The sequence below is a fragment of the Cyanistes caeruleus genome, chromosome 1 (assembly GCF_971803275.1).
Source record: "Cyanistes caeruleus chromosome 1, bCyaCae1.hap1.1, whole genome shotgun sequence".
NCBI classification, from domain to species: Eukaryota; Metazoa; Chordata; class Aves; order Passeriformes; family Paridae; genus Cyanistes; species Cyanistes caeruleus.
This window is the reverse complement of record NC_141701.1, coordinates 116,800,917-116,817,141: the sequence shown is the minus strand read 5'-3', so window position 1 is coordinate 116,817,141 and position 16,225 is coordinate 116,800,917. Positions and strand designations below refer to the sequence as shown.

The 16,225-nt window shown below is 36.3% G+C and overlaps 1 protein-coding gene across 27 annotated transcripts in view; it reads right to left on the bottom strand.

Moving 5' to 3' along the window:
• The window catches only part of TBC1D5 (TBC1 domain family member 5), a 316,569-nt gene that overhangs the window by 288,737 nt on the left and 11,607 nt on the right, over positions 1–16,225 (bottom strand). For 6 of the 27 annotated variants that reach the window (XM_086852156.1, XM_086852092.1, XM_086852133.1 and 3 more), the window contains exon 2: positions 685–729. The exons of the other annotated variants lie outside the window; for them this stretch is intronic. The gene's annotated coding sequence lies outside the window, so the exon portion shown is untranslated. The remainder of the gene's footprint in view (positions 1–684; positions 730–16,225) is intronic. 27 annotated transcript variants of the gene reach the window in all.

The window sequence follows — 16,225 nt, the reverse complement described above, 5'->3', positions numbered from 1 at the left end:
GTGCACCAGCGCTGCTGACAATTTCATGCTCTCATACACTCATTTCAATTTGCTTTAAAAAGGACTATTCCTCCTGGCTAAATATAGTCATCATGAAAAAGCATACCTCCCCTTTGAGCTAATAACACTGCTAGCCCCAAGACACAACAGTACAAAAACTTCTATATTTTAAGGAACCTGAAGCACTTTCTTCTCACAGTATGTGTTTCTAAAGTGGGACAAATGAGACCTTTTTTTTATTAAGGTGTTCTCATTTAGTGTACAGATTTTTCCCTGAAAATGACAATTTGTTCGCACACCACATCTCTGAATCCCATCCAGCCCCAAAACAAATCATATATATCCCAAATGCTTCTTTTTAAAAGCAATGGGTCCTTGTAAAAGCAGATTATACTATCACACATTAAAAGATTTTGAGGATTATTGGGACATGCAATGGCTCTGGAGGTTCTGGAATCAGCCCTTCTATAGGAAAAAACATTTGGTCATAGAACATTCATCTGCAACTTTGGAGCCTCTGGTAGCAGTGATTTTTTATCAATGAGTTACAGTAGAGCTAAAAATATAATTACAGTTACTGACGTTTTAAACCCCAATTTTTTTTTTCCTTCCTTTTAAAATTTACTTATTTTTTAATTACTTTCATGTTTAATTTAGGCTTTTAACTGTGATTACAGAACTCACCTTCTCATACAACTACTTCTGTCTAAGCTGGAGGGTCATAATTACCTGCTCAAATAAGCCATGTAAATCATTAAGACAGACACAAACCAGCCAGTGACCTGGGATAGTGCTACCTTTCTCCCACTTCCAATCACATGCAAATTCCAACCTACATGAGACAAAGACAGAAACTGAATTCAATTCCCTTCCTCTCTTCTGTCAGCTGGTCCTTTTACCCCTGCCCTCCAGCCCACAAACATCATACAGGTGCCTTACATCATGCAGATCATGAGGAAGATTTGTCAACAGGCAGCTAAAGCAGAAGGCACTGATGTTGAGGTGTACTTGCTGGAGAAGAACAGCAAAATTCAAGTAATCATGTGCATTCTCTACTCTGCCCAATCTGGGAAGCTGTGCTAAAACAGTGAGACTTCCCTTGCTGGCACTCAAGTTAATTTGGGTGATAATTCAAGGAATTGGATTGTACCCCACACCTAAGAACAAATTTCAAATATTTACAATGGCAAAATTATAAATTCGGCTCACAGTAAAAGGCCTGAACAATAAAGCTATTTCATTCTCCACCTTTTGATATTGCTGTTACGAGAAAGTTTCTTAGTTTGAAGGTACAAATCAGACCAAAAGAAACCACATACTGCTGCTTCCCTCCTTTGGGAACTCATGAATATAAGAAACAGGTAAATTTTAGGAAGAGATTGCTATGTAATATCAAAATCTGGATTTTTTTTTTAATACTCAGGAGTAAACACAGGGAGAAAGGCTGGACAGACCTGCTTAACCAGATTATAGTTAATGTAAAGTACTGACCACTATATTCTGACCTACTTTTCAAGGATTCCTGGAACTTTATAATATTGCACAAAATATTTTGCATTATCAATAAAAAAAATAAATAAAAGAAACCTGCTATCATTTATTATATTTAGGAATTTAAATAATGGATAAATATTTCAAGACTAGAAGGTTCATTCTTGTGCCACAATTTCCTCCCTCTATTTATTACGATTAATCAATTAAATTTAAGATTATCTATTTGGTCCACTTCATACAGAAGTTCATTCACTTTTGTGATGCAGTACAGTACTTCATAAAAATTTTAAATGTACCTGATGTTTTTTCAATCATAAATTCAATTTTATCATAAAAAGTAAATTAAAATTAAATTTCATCATAAAAAGTAAAAGGGTGTTTTTTATACATATTGATAAGTCTAACTAAAAACTGTAAAACTCAGTCCTACAATGTTAGAGGACAATTTTGAGCATGCTCTTGGTAAAAACTTTGAGTATTTTCAAGTAACTTTTTAACCAGCTTCTTCCAATTGTCTCTAAGAAAAAATCAATTCTAAAGTATTGAAACTTAGCAAAATGTTAAATCCCAAACTACTGAATCAACTCCTATCAATACAAGACATAGCTCATTTGACTGTTATGACCCACATTTCCTAGTCGATTTTTAGATAAAAACAAGCAGATTACCAGCAAAGGTTTATCTCAAATTCCCACATGTACAGCATGCCACATTAAATATATGCAAATCAACCTCTTTCTCCTCTAGTTTTTTTGAGCTGACAACTCATATGACCTGCAGCCATGGTTAACGATTACAATTATTTGACTTTCATATTTATACAATCAGTCATCAGATATGCATGTTAATTGATTTTAACAGATAGTTTTGTATTCTAATGATCAACAGTAAGTGTACATTTTACCAACTTCTTGATTTCTAAGAAAATAAAACTTGTATCAGTTTTCCTAATTAACCCTTCATTGTATTGATTTGCAGTATTCAATGGGAACTTCTCAATAATATGTTAACCTGAAAGTACTCCAAAGGTAGCAAAATTTAATTTTCCAATTACAGACACTCTTCTATTGTGCTTAAATTTAATTTAAACAATGCAATGTCAATTTATTAGAATTGATGAAAGATAATTTGTACTTAAATGGAGTGGGCAAAGAAATAATTTGCAGTTATTTAATATTCACATTTTGCCACTTAAAAGTTCATTTCTCTTTTTTCAAAGAACCCTAGTGATGCACTCCTGGATTTTAATAAGCCCCCAGATGTCATATATATGACAGGGTACAACACTACATTTAAGATCCTTATTTTTCAAGTAATATGCTTAAGGCCAAAGGGTTCCTCTGTTGTCATCACTAAATATATTAACTGTTTTTGTTGGGTTTTTTTTAACATGGCTGAAAAATTTATTCTTTTCAATTAATTTTTTATTCTGGATGCCCTATTTCTGAAAGCTTAAAATAAGAAATTACAAATTGCACACATTTTCATCTGAAGAACTGACTACCTTCTAAGATTATACAAAGTGCAGTCACTACCTTCCACAATAAATGGTTGTTGTTCTTTAAGTCTATTCATATAAAAGAGTGGATATTGCATCTTACTCTCAAAGAGGTCAGATAATGCTTGTTCTATAGAAGGGCCCTCCCAGTTTAGGCCTTAATTGCTGTCGTACTAACTGATCATGCACCAATTTTGGTAAAGCAAGAGCTGCTGGATCCCTTTCTCAGCATATTTTAATACCAATATAGATATTTTAATTTCTGCAAAATGCAGAATCTTTCTATTTTCTATAAATAACTGAATGAGATGCAGAGGCTATTCAGCTTTTATTCAGGTGAGCTTTGTACACTTCAAGTTCTGCTAAAATTCTCTTTTTGTCTGGTAGCTCCAATTAATTTCAAGTGAGATTTATGCACTATGAGATTCTGAGATGTTCTCCACAACAAAAAGAGATGCTAACACACTCATGTAGACACACAATGCTTATTCAAGTTCTTGTAATGGACCAGGAATGGAAGAAACTCAGTCACATTGCACAAGTACCTTAACCCCTAAAACACTCATTAATGGACTTCTCAGATTTTTGAAAAGTCTTGATTCTCAGCCTGAACATGATGAGAAAGTTAGTGAATATATGATGGGATTCTGTTGCTTACTTAATGGCTGTTTTCCTTAAACTAAGGTGTGGCAACATGACAAATACCAATAAGACAAACTGTCTTCAATCTTTCCCTTACTGGGAAACAACTTCTTGGCCTTCAACAAATCTATCTCATAATGAGAAAGTCTGTGGTTCTGCAGAAAGAGGAAATATCTTCGACTATAATCACTTACTGTATTTGAACACCACAGATAAAAGTGCAGAAAGATCCTGGTTTCTTTTCTATAATTCAATGCTGTGAGTTAACCACCTTGAAGACTAACTGTAAAGGTTTATACTTTGGTAGCCAAGGAAGACCTTCAGATAAATCGAAAGGTGAAGTAAAGATCCTATACTTCTATGTGAAACTCCAATATAAACAGCCAGAAGAAAATAGTGGGAAATATAGGACAAATACACTAATAAAATCTACATATATATCTTACATGTAAATATCTAATGAATTTAGAAAATAGATATAATTCCTAGTTTCTAAAAATGTTTTCTATCCCCACTTCTTTGAACTTGACTGTTAAAAATTGCAAATCTGGTTACGTCAGGTATGAAGAGAAAGAAGTAAAATTTAACAACTGCATTATGTGTGGGCCGAAGAAGTCCAAATCTGACTCAAAAATATGGCACATTCATTTACATCACAGTAAATGGGGTTACACCAAGCTGTCAATCAGTCACTAGTGGAGTTCTACAGGGCTCCATTTTAGGCCAGTGCTCTTCAGTTTCTTCATAAATTATTTGGATGCAGGACTCAAAGGTCTACTACGTTTGCTGACAATATAAATGGGAGGAGCTGTTGACTTCTTCCATGGAAGAGAGGCCATGCAGAACCATCTTAGCAAATTAAAGGGCTCAGCAATTACCAGCTGCATGACAATTTACAAGGGAAAATGCTGGAATCTGCAGCTGGGACAGGGCAACCCTGAATGTATGGACAGACTGGAGAATGAGAGACTGGACAGAAGCCCTGTGGAGAAGGACTGGGAGCCCTGGTCAGCGGTGAATTGAATACCAATCATCAGTGCCCCAGCAGCCAGGAGGGTCAACTGTGTCCTGGGGTGGGTCAGGACAGCATTGCCAGCCAGGCAAAGGAAGGCACTGTCCCACTCTGCCCAGCACTGGGATGGCCTCATCTTGAATACTGTATGCAGTTTCAGGCGCCACAAAACAAGAAAGATATAAAGCTATTAGAGGGCACAGAGGGCCTCACAGGGTACGCAGGGTCTCGAGGGGAAGACATACAAAGAGTGGCTGAGGTCACTTGGTTTGTTCAGCCTAGAGGAGACTGAGGGAAGACCTGCAGTTACAACTTCCTTGTGAAGAAATGTGGAGAAGCAGGCACCAATCTCCTCCCTGTGGTGTCCCAAGGGAATGATAATGGCAGGAACCAAGGGAATGGCCTGGAGTTGTGTCAGGGGAGGTTTAGTTTGGATATTTGAAAAAGTGTCTTCACCCAGGGGGTGGCTGGGCATTGGAACATGTTCCCCAGGGAAGTGGTCACAGCATTAAGCCTGACAGAGTTCAAGAAGCATTTGGACAGGACTCTCAGGTACATGATGTGACTCTTGGGGCTCTACTATGCAGGGCTGGGAGTTGGACCTGATGATCCCTATGGGTTCCTTCCAATTCAGGATATTCTTTGATTCTACAGTTCATTTAAGTTAGAATTTATATAAGCATTTTCACAAGATGCCTGAACCTAGATTAAAGTAGAAATAGAAGAAAATACTCTTTACTACTCACTATTTTTAAACAGTATGTTAACTGCTTATCTTGAAGACTGATGATTAGAAGTAGCATATGATTAACAATACTCATTGTATTTACTAAAAATTAAGAGGAAACAAAGAGTAGAAAGCAATTGGTGATATTCTCTGATGACAGCTTTTATATGAAGAATTGCAATTACAATAAAATCCATAGGTAAAGGTGAAATTAAGGCTACATGTAGAAAGAAGCCAAATATAACACATTCTGGGAAATGAAAAAATAGTGTACCTAAAAAATGTACAGTTCTAAGACAAATATGAGTTTAGGGATTTCTTCCATCGTCGTCGATGTAGAAAGTACAGTCTTCAGGATGTTTTATTAATTTCATACCAAAAACATTTAACTACTTTGCAACTCACTGTATAATCTCAACAAAGAAAAAATACGTTATTAATCAGCAGGGTCAGTTCTGTACAGCCATATGAACTCCAGCAAAGGTGCAAGGCATGGAAGGAAAAATACCAAAAAAATGGGAACAGAGGGAGAACATAAGAAAATATTGATCATTTTGATGACAAATTTATCTAAGTCCACACATCAGTTATCTAAATGTGATAAAAATCACATTCATAAAAACTCCAAGTGTCAATTTGTGACACTTCCAAGATGTTTCATCTCTACCAATACCTGCCCTCCCTGAATGTCACTCTATTTTATCATGGTGCCTGAATTTCAGTGGACTTGACAACATTAAGAAATAGATTAATAAGAATGACATTAGCTCAGTTGCATAAAACCAGCCCACTACTTGGATGCTGCCTGTCTATAACAAAGTGGCACATGAATACTGTGTAAGTGGCCAAATACTTCTTCCAACCTGGAGACTCCTTTTGAGACTCCCAGTGTCACCAGGAGAACTATGCCATGTGGCATCCAAATGAAGAAAACACAGAAACTCCACTGCTAAGGAAAATGAAAGGCTGCACAGTTTCTTTTTGAACAAGTAACTATTTTACACAGAATCATCAAGTTACCGAATGCAAACCACAGCAGAAAACTGCTGCAAATTTCAATCCTGTTAGTGGATACATGAATTTAGGGAAGAGGATGTAAGTATCATCACTGTAGGGTAAAATTGCTGGGTTTTATTTTAAACATGCTTAAACTCAACGTTTTAAGTTAAAAATTTAAGAGTGATTTTAGTCTGTAAGTTTTACATCTCTTGCCACCTGAAACTGGCGATCCAAATGTCTATAATAGCACATTTGAAATGCTGAGTTATATTAATCTCATACTAACTATAGCAGTTCAATTTCAACAAATTTCCCAGGGTTTTTGCATATTGCTGAATAAATGACTCTGGAATTAGCTTACTTTTCTTGGAGGCATTATATGAGATTATTTCTTAGTCTCCTCCTCTTTGATTTAGTACACATCTTCAGATAATTTATTAATGTTTTGGATATCTCATTCATCATCTATTATTACTAGTGTCATAAATTAGAGGAATGGAACAAAGCACTGGACTATATGCTTTTTCTATATTCATCAATAAAACAGCTACCTCTGTTAGCAAACACTCTGTGAAGTAGTTGGTTTATCCACTAAGATGAGATCAGGAGCAGTTTTTTAACTCAAATCCCAAAACAGATTAGATTTATAGTATAAGAGGCTATTAATGAAATAAAAATCAGGGCTTCACTTTAAAATATAAAAGGGTAGAAATAGCTTGTCTACAAAACACAAAGGCAAATGTCAGACACTGCTATGTCTTCTAAAATACTCAGATGAATTAGAAGGCTGATGAATGCCAGTTTCACCTGGAAAATGGATTGTTAAAAATGCTATAATCTTGTCAGCATACTATATATAAAACAGTAAAGAGAAGGAAAGATTCAACCAACAGAAATTTAAATGTCAACATTTAAATCAGTGGTAATATTGCTCAAGAAGACAAGTTGCCTGAACTGGTGTTAATAGAAAAAATTAAATCCCTTGCCTTTTTGTTTTTTCTTTCTTCTTTGGGTTTTGTTTGTTTTTGTTTTGTGGGGGTTGGGTGGTTTCTTTTGACAATCTAAACACAAAGGACATTGGAAAATACTGAAAATTTTGTAATATTTTCAAGATAATGGATATTAGTGGGAATCCTATGGGTAATAAATTACATAGCAGTATACTATTCTACATAAAGTACTTGAGACAGAATTAACATTATGAAAACATTAACTACTGACTTTAAAAGGCCATTGTGCCTGCATTAAATGACATATTTGCATTAAATCTGAATATCCAAAAATCAGTTTTTGTTGTTTTATGTAGAGACTGTTGATATATTTTGTACACATTCACTGTTTATATTCCTTTAACTACAAGTAAATTTCTCATTAAGACAAATTCGTATTTCGCATGATATAACAATACTGCACTCATCTCTTTTCTAACTGTTTTTTGAAAATATTTAATCCAGGGTTAGGACTTCATCAATGGAATATGATACAGAATTTAAGTGCTTAAATATAGAAGAAAAGAACTCCAAATGTTAGACTGGAAGTGGATAAAATGCTTCCAATAGCAACTGTTGTTTTCTAATTTCTACAGGGGAAGAAATTCTTTCACCTTGAGGCATTGCAGATTAGATATCTCAGGCTCCAGTAAGACCTGAAAACAACAAAATAAAAGTTTCCAACTAAATTAAAAGTTTCTTGTTGTGCCACCTCTAATTCAGGACTCTCATTATTTTCCTTATAGAACCTTCACTATCTGTAGCACTGATGATTAATAAAACATACTTCTACCAATGCCTTTTAAAGCTAATTCAACTCAACACAGTTACACTCTCCTATAGTTACAACTAATGATGGAACAGAAAACTAACTCTATGAACTGCACCTTTTGTTAGTTTCCAGTTTGACAGTGACTGTATGGCTTATTTAATCTATAAAGGCAGTTTGCAATCAAAAACTTGGTTTGAGGACTTGCATAAAGGGGAGAAGCCAATCCCTTCTCTGATTGAGAACAGCCACTTGCACTCTGTTATCTCTGCCTCACTTCAGATAAAAATGCACAGTGTCAGGGAAATGCTAAAAGTTAATCTTCGCTCTCACGATTATGATATTCACCCATTGGTAGGACCCCTGAATTCCATTTTCAGTCTTGGTGAATTTCTAACTTCTACAATGTGAAACTTAATTAGACAAGAGACTATAAGCAAGTCATATTCAAAATGTCCAGCAGCAATCTAGAAGTAACAGATACAAGATAATTCTCAGGTGAAAAAGGACTTCATTGAACCTGGTCTCCCACGACCAATGTAATTACTCTAGCAACTGAGGGAGTAGTCAAAAAAGTGGAAGTGTTGGCAATGGCAACATTGGTTGTTGAGTTTCTTGAGTTCCAAGAGTTCCCTTGACTTCGTATTTTTAAAATATCCAAGATCTCTTCCCTTCCTCTCTTTTTGTTCACTGAGTGAAAAACTTATGTCTGTATGGAATTCTTAACAGAACTTCAAATCAAGAAACAAACATGGTTAATTTACCTCAGACCAATTTCAATATATTAACCTTGGAAGATGTCTGGAAGGTTTTTCTCCTCATCCCGAAGAGATTATTACTTCCTTATATAAAACTTTACAATAAAATCCCAGTGAAGGGTAGCTACATCATTTTCCAGATAAATAAGCAGGTAACCTGTTGATACTGTGAATACACAATTTAATTTGGTGATAGATTTTAACATTAAGTAATGACTGTATAAAAGTACTGAAAAATCATGGAAAGAATGCTTTAGCTCATCCCAGATGGAATGTGGAATACAAGACTCAAATTTCCTTAAATAATTATGCCAACATAACTTTCCTTTAACTCTTGCTACCTAATTCTCATAACCTTCAGGATTGCTGGAAAATATCATCAATGAAGAATAAGTTGCATGCTGAATAGACAGCAAACAACCATGAAGAAGTAAACAAAAATAACATTTATTTGGTTAGAACACAGGATAAAATCAATGGAATCTTGAATTAAATTAATTTCTTTTTAGATTTATTTTTATTGTAGGTTCTGCAAGACACAAAGTTCTGTCTTCTCTTTTAACATCAAATATCCAGAAGGCTTCAGATATTTATTTATCTGCTACACAGTATCAATAATTGTAAATGTTGACTCTTCATTTTCAGGGACATCACAGTTACATTCTCTAATTAGAGAAATTACCTGAAATTTAAATCTTTGGTTCTCAGCAACACCATATCCTCTAAATTGTACTAGTACAACTGAGTACCTATCCTCAGACATATTTTTAAGCCCCTTATATTAGAATATTCATTCATGTAGCTGATCAGAAGCACATGTGGTCCTGCAGTTATCTAACACATTTATCACTGGGACAAAAGGCCAAGCAGGACACTTGAAATCCTGTTACCACCAAGTTGTGGTTAAATGAAAGAGGAGAACTGGCAAGATGGTATTCTGAAGCAAGCAGACAGGTAGCAGTGGAGGGCCAAAGCCAACAACACCAGGACCAAAGACAAACCCCTCCACAGGGGACAGTGAAACTAATTTCCTCAACTCAATTATTACCAGTAGTAAAGAAGTTTACTACAGCTACATGATTTAACAACTGTTAAACCAGCACTGCTAAATTCAGAAGCCACTAAAAACATACTACAAATTGTCGCAAAGAAATAGGGCTTGTTTACTCCTCATTACAGTGTCAGTGAGTCAAAGAGTTGATTTTAAACAACAAAAGCCTGACAGACGAAAACGCCGCCAGCTCTGTCAGACTCCTGGAAGAGAAAGTCAAGGCTCAAATGATTGCGTTGATCTTTGACTGAAACTGTAAAACAAGTCAGTTTCTTCAAAGCCAAACATAACACTGAAGCCAACAATAAGGAATGTTTTAGTTTTTTCCACACAATGAATTTTTTGATGTCATGAGCTCTGGAAGTTTTTTAATCACACTAAAAAAGCATTAGCAAGGCAAATGTCTATGACCCAGGCCCATAAGCAACCACAGGACTGGATTTCCTGACTAATCTTATTTTTTCTTCTCACACCTCAATTCCAGTATCAATACTTCTTAATAATAGATACTCTCAAATTTTTGACCAGCTTTTAACCTATGTTTTCTTTCACTAGATCTGAACAATAATTTGTATTTGTTCATTGGCTGAACTCCAGAGTATCTGTATTTTATTAGCCACGTGGAAATTGGAGTGCTACCCACAAGACTTCAAGATAAAACACCTCAATGACACAGATCAGAATCAAAAATTCATCCCATTTGAATACTAACAGCCTTAAGACATATGATTCTATGCTTTTAATTTAAATAAAGGTAATTGTGTGTTTACTATTCAGAAGTGATTCTTAGTATGACCACCTATATCTTACGTAAGTCTTCTCATTCCTTTTTTAAAAAGTCTATATTCACTAAATCCCTCTCAATGTATGGTCCAGTGTAATTTTATAGAGGATTTATTAAGATTTCTGCTGCTACTCATTAAAAGTAAGATTCATCAATGCTTACATTCTAATTTTAGACGTAAATTTATTTGAAGTAAAATTTTAACCCATACAAAAGAAACTAATTTTTACATACTGCAGATGTCATAACCCCCACAGAAGAGTAACAGCAAAAATTAAGTTAATGACTGGAATTAAAGCCAGAAACACTGGACAGACAATAGTTTAATTTAACCAGTTGCTGCACAATCTCTTCTTCCCACCTCTCATCTCTAGTAAATTTATCTTGATTTTAACTATATTGGTCAGTTCAAGTTTATTTAGCTGCAAGTATTTCCATCACTGACATAAACAGTGAAGTCACTCAGGACTTACAAGTACAAATCAATTTTGTCTTCCTGGAACAAATCTTAAGCATCTAGAAGCTCAGGACCCCAATATTCAGGAACTAAGTGCTTAGTAAGCATCTGGAAAGTAATGAATTGCTTCACTTAGCTGTACCAGCACTTTATTATCCATTTTATGTAAGAATTCATAATGATAGCAAGAGTATTGCTTGGCATGGAGCAAAACCATGCAGGCAACCAACAGATATTTCCTCTGACCCCTGTCAGATCAATTAATTTTGGTAACAGACAAATGCCTTCGGAACAGCAGAGCAAGACAACAGAATTCCTCTAAAATGATAGAAAGAGAAAAGAATACTGTGAAGTGAAAAAGGTTTTCAGAATAATCCACTGAAGTAATACTCTATACCAACAGTAAAACTGTTTTCAGTAATGTACAGCGTGCTACACAATACTTGATAGTAAAATAATTTCATGACATCATATATTTCCCAGAAAAAGATGGCATAGGCTACCTATCCAGAATACTTGCCATTACAAACATTTCATTTTAACAGAATAGAATTGCTTAGGTTGAAAAAGACCTTAAAGATCATCAAATCCAACCATTAACACTACCCAACCTACCATCTTCCCAAGCGCCACATCCACACATCTTTCAAATACTTCAAGGGATGTGACCCAACCATTTCCCAGGGAGCCTATTTCAATGCTTTTGGTGAAGTAATTTTTCCTAATACCTAACCTAAACTTTCCCCAGCACAACTCGAGGGTGTCTCCTCTTGTGTTGTCACTTTTTACCTGGAGAAGACAGTAACCCCCAACTGCAAACAACCTCCTTTCAGGTAGTTGTAGAGAGCAATAAGGTTTCCCCTGAACCTCCTTTTCTAGAGGCTAAACAACCCCAGCTCCCTCAGCCACTCCTCTGTACTCCAGACTCTTCACCTGCTTCCCTGTCCTTCTCTGGACTTACTCCAGACCTCAACGTGTTTCTTGTACACAGGACAAGAAAAGGTGTGGCCTCATCAGTGCTGAGTAGAGGGGAACAATCACTGCCCTCATCCTGATAGCCACACTATTGCTGATACAGGCTTGGATGCCGATGGCCTTTTTCGCCGCTTGGGCACACATTGGCTCATGATCAGCTACAGTCAATCAACATCCCCAGGTCCTTTTCCTCCAGGCAGCTTTCCAGCCACTCTGCCCCAGCCTGTAGCACTGCCTGGGTTGATGTGACTCAAGGGCAGGGCCTGGAACTTAGCCTTGTTGAACCTCAGACCATTGGCCTTGGCCCATTGATCCAGCCTGTCCATATCCTTCTGTGCAGGCTTCCTACCCTCCAGCAGATCAACATTCCTGCCCAACATGGTGTCAGCTGCAAACTTACCTAGGGTATACTCCATCCCATCATCCATACCCTTGATAAAGGTATTAAACAGGGCTTGTCCCACTGCTGAGTTCTGGGGACACCACTGTGATCTGTCACCAGCTGAACATAACGCCATTCACCACCACTCTCTGGGCCTGGCCAGCCAGCCCATTTTTACCCAGTGAAGCATCTGCCTATCCAAGCCATGAGCAGCCAGTTTCTTCAGGAGAATGCTGTGGGAAACAATGGAAAAGGCCTAAAGTCTAGATAGACAACATCCACAGCCTTTCCCTCATCCAGTAAGCAGGTCACCTTGTCATAAGGAGAGATCAGGTCAGCCAAATAGGACTTGCCTTTTCATAAACTCATGCTGGCTGGGTCTGATGATGAGGCTGTCCCGTACATGTCAAGTGATGGCATTCAAGATGAATGCCTTAAATTTACACTTTTTAACCTTAAATTTACACACACAATGCAAATAATACTGTAAAAAGAAAATAGCTTACCTAATGAGGTCAGTTAAAATCCAAAATCTAAACACAAAGCCAAGTCAATCATAAACAGCAGGAATAATGCCCATGTAATTTTTATATCTTGCATTTACCAATCCTCTGTACTTTTACTAATGTAAAATACATCAACTTAGAAAATGTAATGCAAAGTTAACATTTTTTATTATAAGGGATTATCTTCAGGGTCAAAAGAGCTACACTTTGAATAAAAATATTACATCTTAAAAAAGATAAATCTGCTGCATCTCTACTAGTCACATGACAAGATGATGTGAAGCTTACATCATTAAAAGATTATCAAGATAGCTGTGTGTTTAATTATTAGTTGGTAACCATTCAAAGCCCTAGTTATTCATTCACCCTCCTTTATTCCACATGCTGAACTAGAGGCTCCTTGAATAAAAATTCTCACTTCACTTACTATAACCCTGATCAAGTGAGTAAGGCATAGAATTAAAACTGAGAGAAAAAGTTCTTAATAAATGAAGGTCTAATTTATTTTTACTTCTGTAAATTTCAAAACTTTGTTGTGCTCTCACAGTTCAAATCTAAGAATAGACCATTTCATTAGCTGGAATACAGAACCAGCTGCCATAACATTGTCTTCATCCACAAATCAGTCACTGAGGTTAGCAATGCCTAACAAGCAGACTTTAGTTTAGAATCACAGAACCACAAAATATCCTGAGTTGGAAGGGACCCACATGGATCAATGAGTCCAATGCACTGATTCACTGGCTCTGCACAGGACACACCAAGAATCACACCATGTGCTGTCCAAACACTTCTTGAATGCTGTCAGACTTGGTGCTGCAACCACTTCCCTGGGGAACCTATTCCAGTGCTCAACCTCTCTGGGTGAAGAATCTTTCTCTGATAATAAATGTACTCCAACTACAGGACTGTAGGAAATTCCTGATGACCTATGGCAGCAGTACCAGGGTAGGTACAGAAGGCCCATGTGGTGAACAGAACAGTCATACCTGGCTTTTTTCCCCATTTCGGTGCTGTTTAGGAGTGGCAGCAGTTTTCTGCCCTGAATGCTCCAGACACACCTTCTTAAGATCAAGTTTCATCGAAAGCAAAGAGATAATTTGCTTATAATAGTATGCATATAGATAAGGTTTACATATCTGATACAGAATTCTAAAATGCTTATATGTATGCACAAAACCTCTTATACTAAATACTGAAAGTCTCTCAGCACCTACTATGGCTTTATGAAAGAGATGTAAATGAAAAAATAACTTTTTGTTTTTTTCAGTTCTCTAGAGAATTAAGAGAACCTAGAGAATTAAGAGAATTAAGCTTTATGAAAGAGATGCAAATGAAAAAATAACTTTTTTTTTTTTTTTTTTAGCTCTCTAGAGAATTAAGAGAACAGGCGGTACTTGAAACACATTTTATGAACTATCATAAGGAAGCCTCTGACTGACATAAGATCCACCACAGCTGAGTGGTCAAATTAAGTACATGTATGACTATTTCAATTAATGAATGAAAAACATTTTTCTTAGTCAGTAACACATAACCAATTGTCCTTATGCCAGCCTTACTGAACATTAAAAAGAGTGATAATCAGGTGTATAATTAAAAAATCAAAGCAAAAAGAGACTTAAATTTTGGGCAGAACACGATCAGAGGACATCCAACTGAACAAAGGGAGGGTGATTGTTCTAAGCCATGTTGAGTCTAAGACTTCTTTGTGCATAGTCTGGGACTAAAATCAGATGTATCTATTCCAACCTAGTACAATATTGGGGTTTATTTGCTTATACTTGGTGACAAACATTTCCTTTTAGCTTTCCTGCCAAATGTCATTTGGTGGGATCAGAACGTGTACAATGGGGCAGACACTGAGGAGCCTCTCAAGGTTACCAACATGGTTATTTCTGCAGAAAGGCATTTCAAATTAAGGTTCAAATGGGCATAGGGAAACAAAAATTCCCTTTTATTCTTGCCTTATCATTGTCCTGCCCTCTACACCTAGAGCCATTTCACCATCAAGATGCATCACTAATAAGGAACAGCTAACTCAATGTCAGACCTTCTCAATCTGAGATGTCACAAAGCATTTCTCTTCAAGAGGCCAGATCAGCTTAGGACATAGGGAGTTTGTGAGTTTATTTGTTTAGTTTTTTCCTTCTATCACAGTATTAATAAAATAACTAGTCTTTCAAGGACTGCTGTAATTTATACATTCCCATGGAAGCAGTAATGCCTAGCACAGTTTGAGGTGGTCAGATGATCTGTGACTAGCTGTCATAAACAAGAGAGGTTACAGCAGGGTGTTGAACTTCGAACTCTAAGACAGTCCACTTCAGAAACACTAAAGAAGATGGATGGCACAGCTAGAGCTCTGAAAGGAAGATACAAAAGTAAATGTCCAGCATGGAAGAGAAACCTTCTCTCACTTATGCAAGATGACAGATACAACTTAATTTTTTTTTTTTTTTTCATTTGTTTACCTGTACAGGCAATTAGAAAGTCTACTTGCATTTCATTTTCACTTCACTGTCATCTTTTACCTGTGACTTCAAGTCACTGTATCACAACTGTGGCAGGGACTTTGAGAGGAATTGACAGTTTCTGAGGCCTCAGCCTCAGAAAAAGGCAAATGTCACATGAAAGTAAAAACACTTTGAAACATTCTGTTAAGTTACTGAAACTACAGAAATGTATCTCCAGTTAGGGAAAAAGAGGTTAGCATATCAAGAGGGACTACATGGAAAGCCACAGTATCCAGTGGATGCTAGACATGACAATGAATCATGACAAACCCACTACTAGCTACTAAAACAAAATTCTGGAATTGACAATTTCACTTCCTTCAAAACTAAGCAAAATGAACAAGAAAAAAATTGGCATGGCCATAACATTTCACCAAACAAAATTCTTAACTGTGGACAGGAATTAGTCTCAAGTGAAATGTCAGTTAATTTATTGCTGTCAGTTCAGGATACATTGCAATGATGAAATCATTGCAAAATGTAACTCTGAACTTTGAATGATAAATTCTTTCACACTGAAAAAATGAAACGGCTATCCAACCTTACCTTACTCTGAAATTAACCTGAATAATAATTTTGAGTTGTCTGTTCAGAGCAAGTAAGAAACATTAGCTGAAATACCATATTTGCAATTTAGAGACTTGCTGGCAACTTGAGTATTTTTTT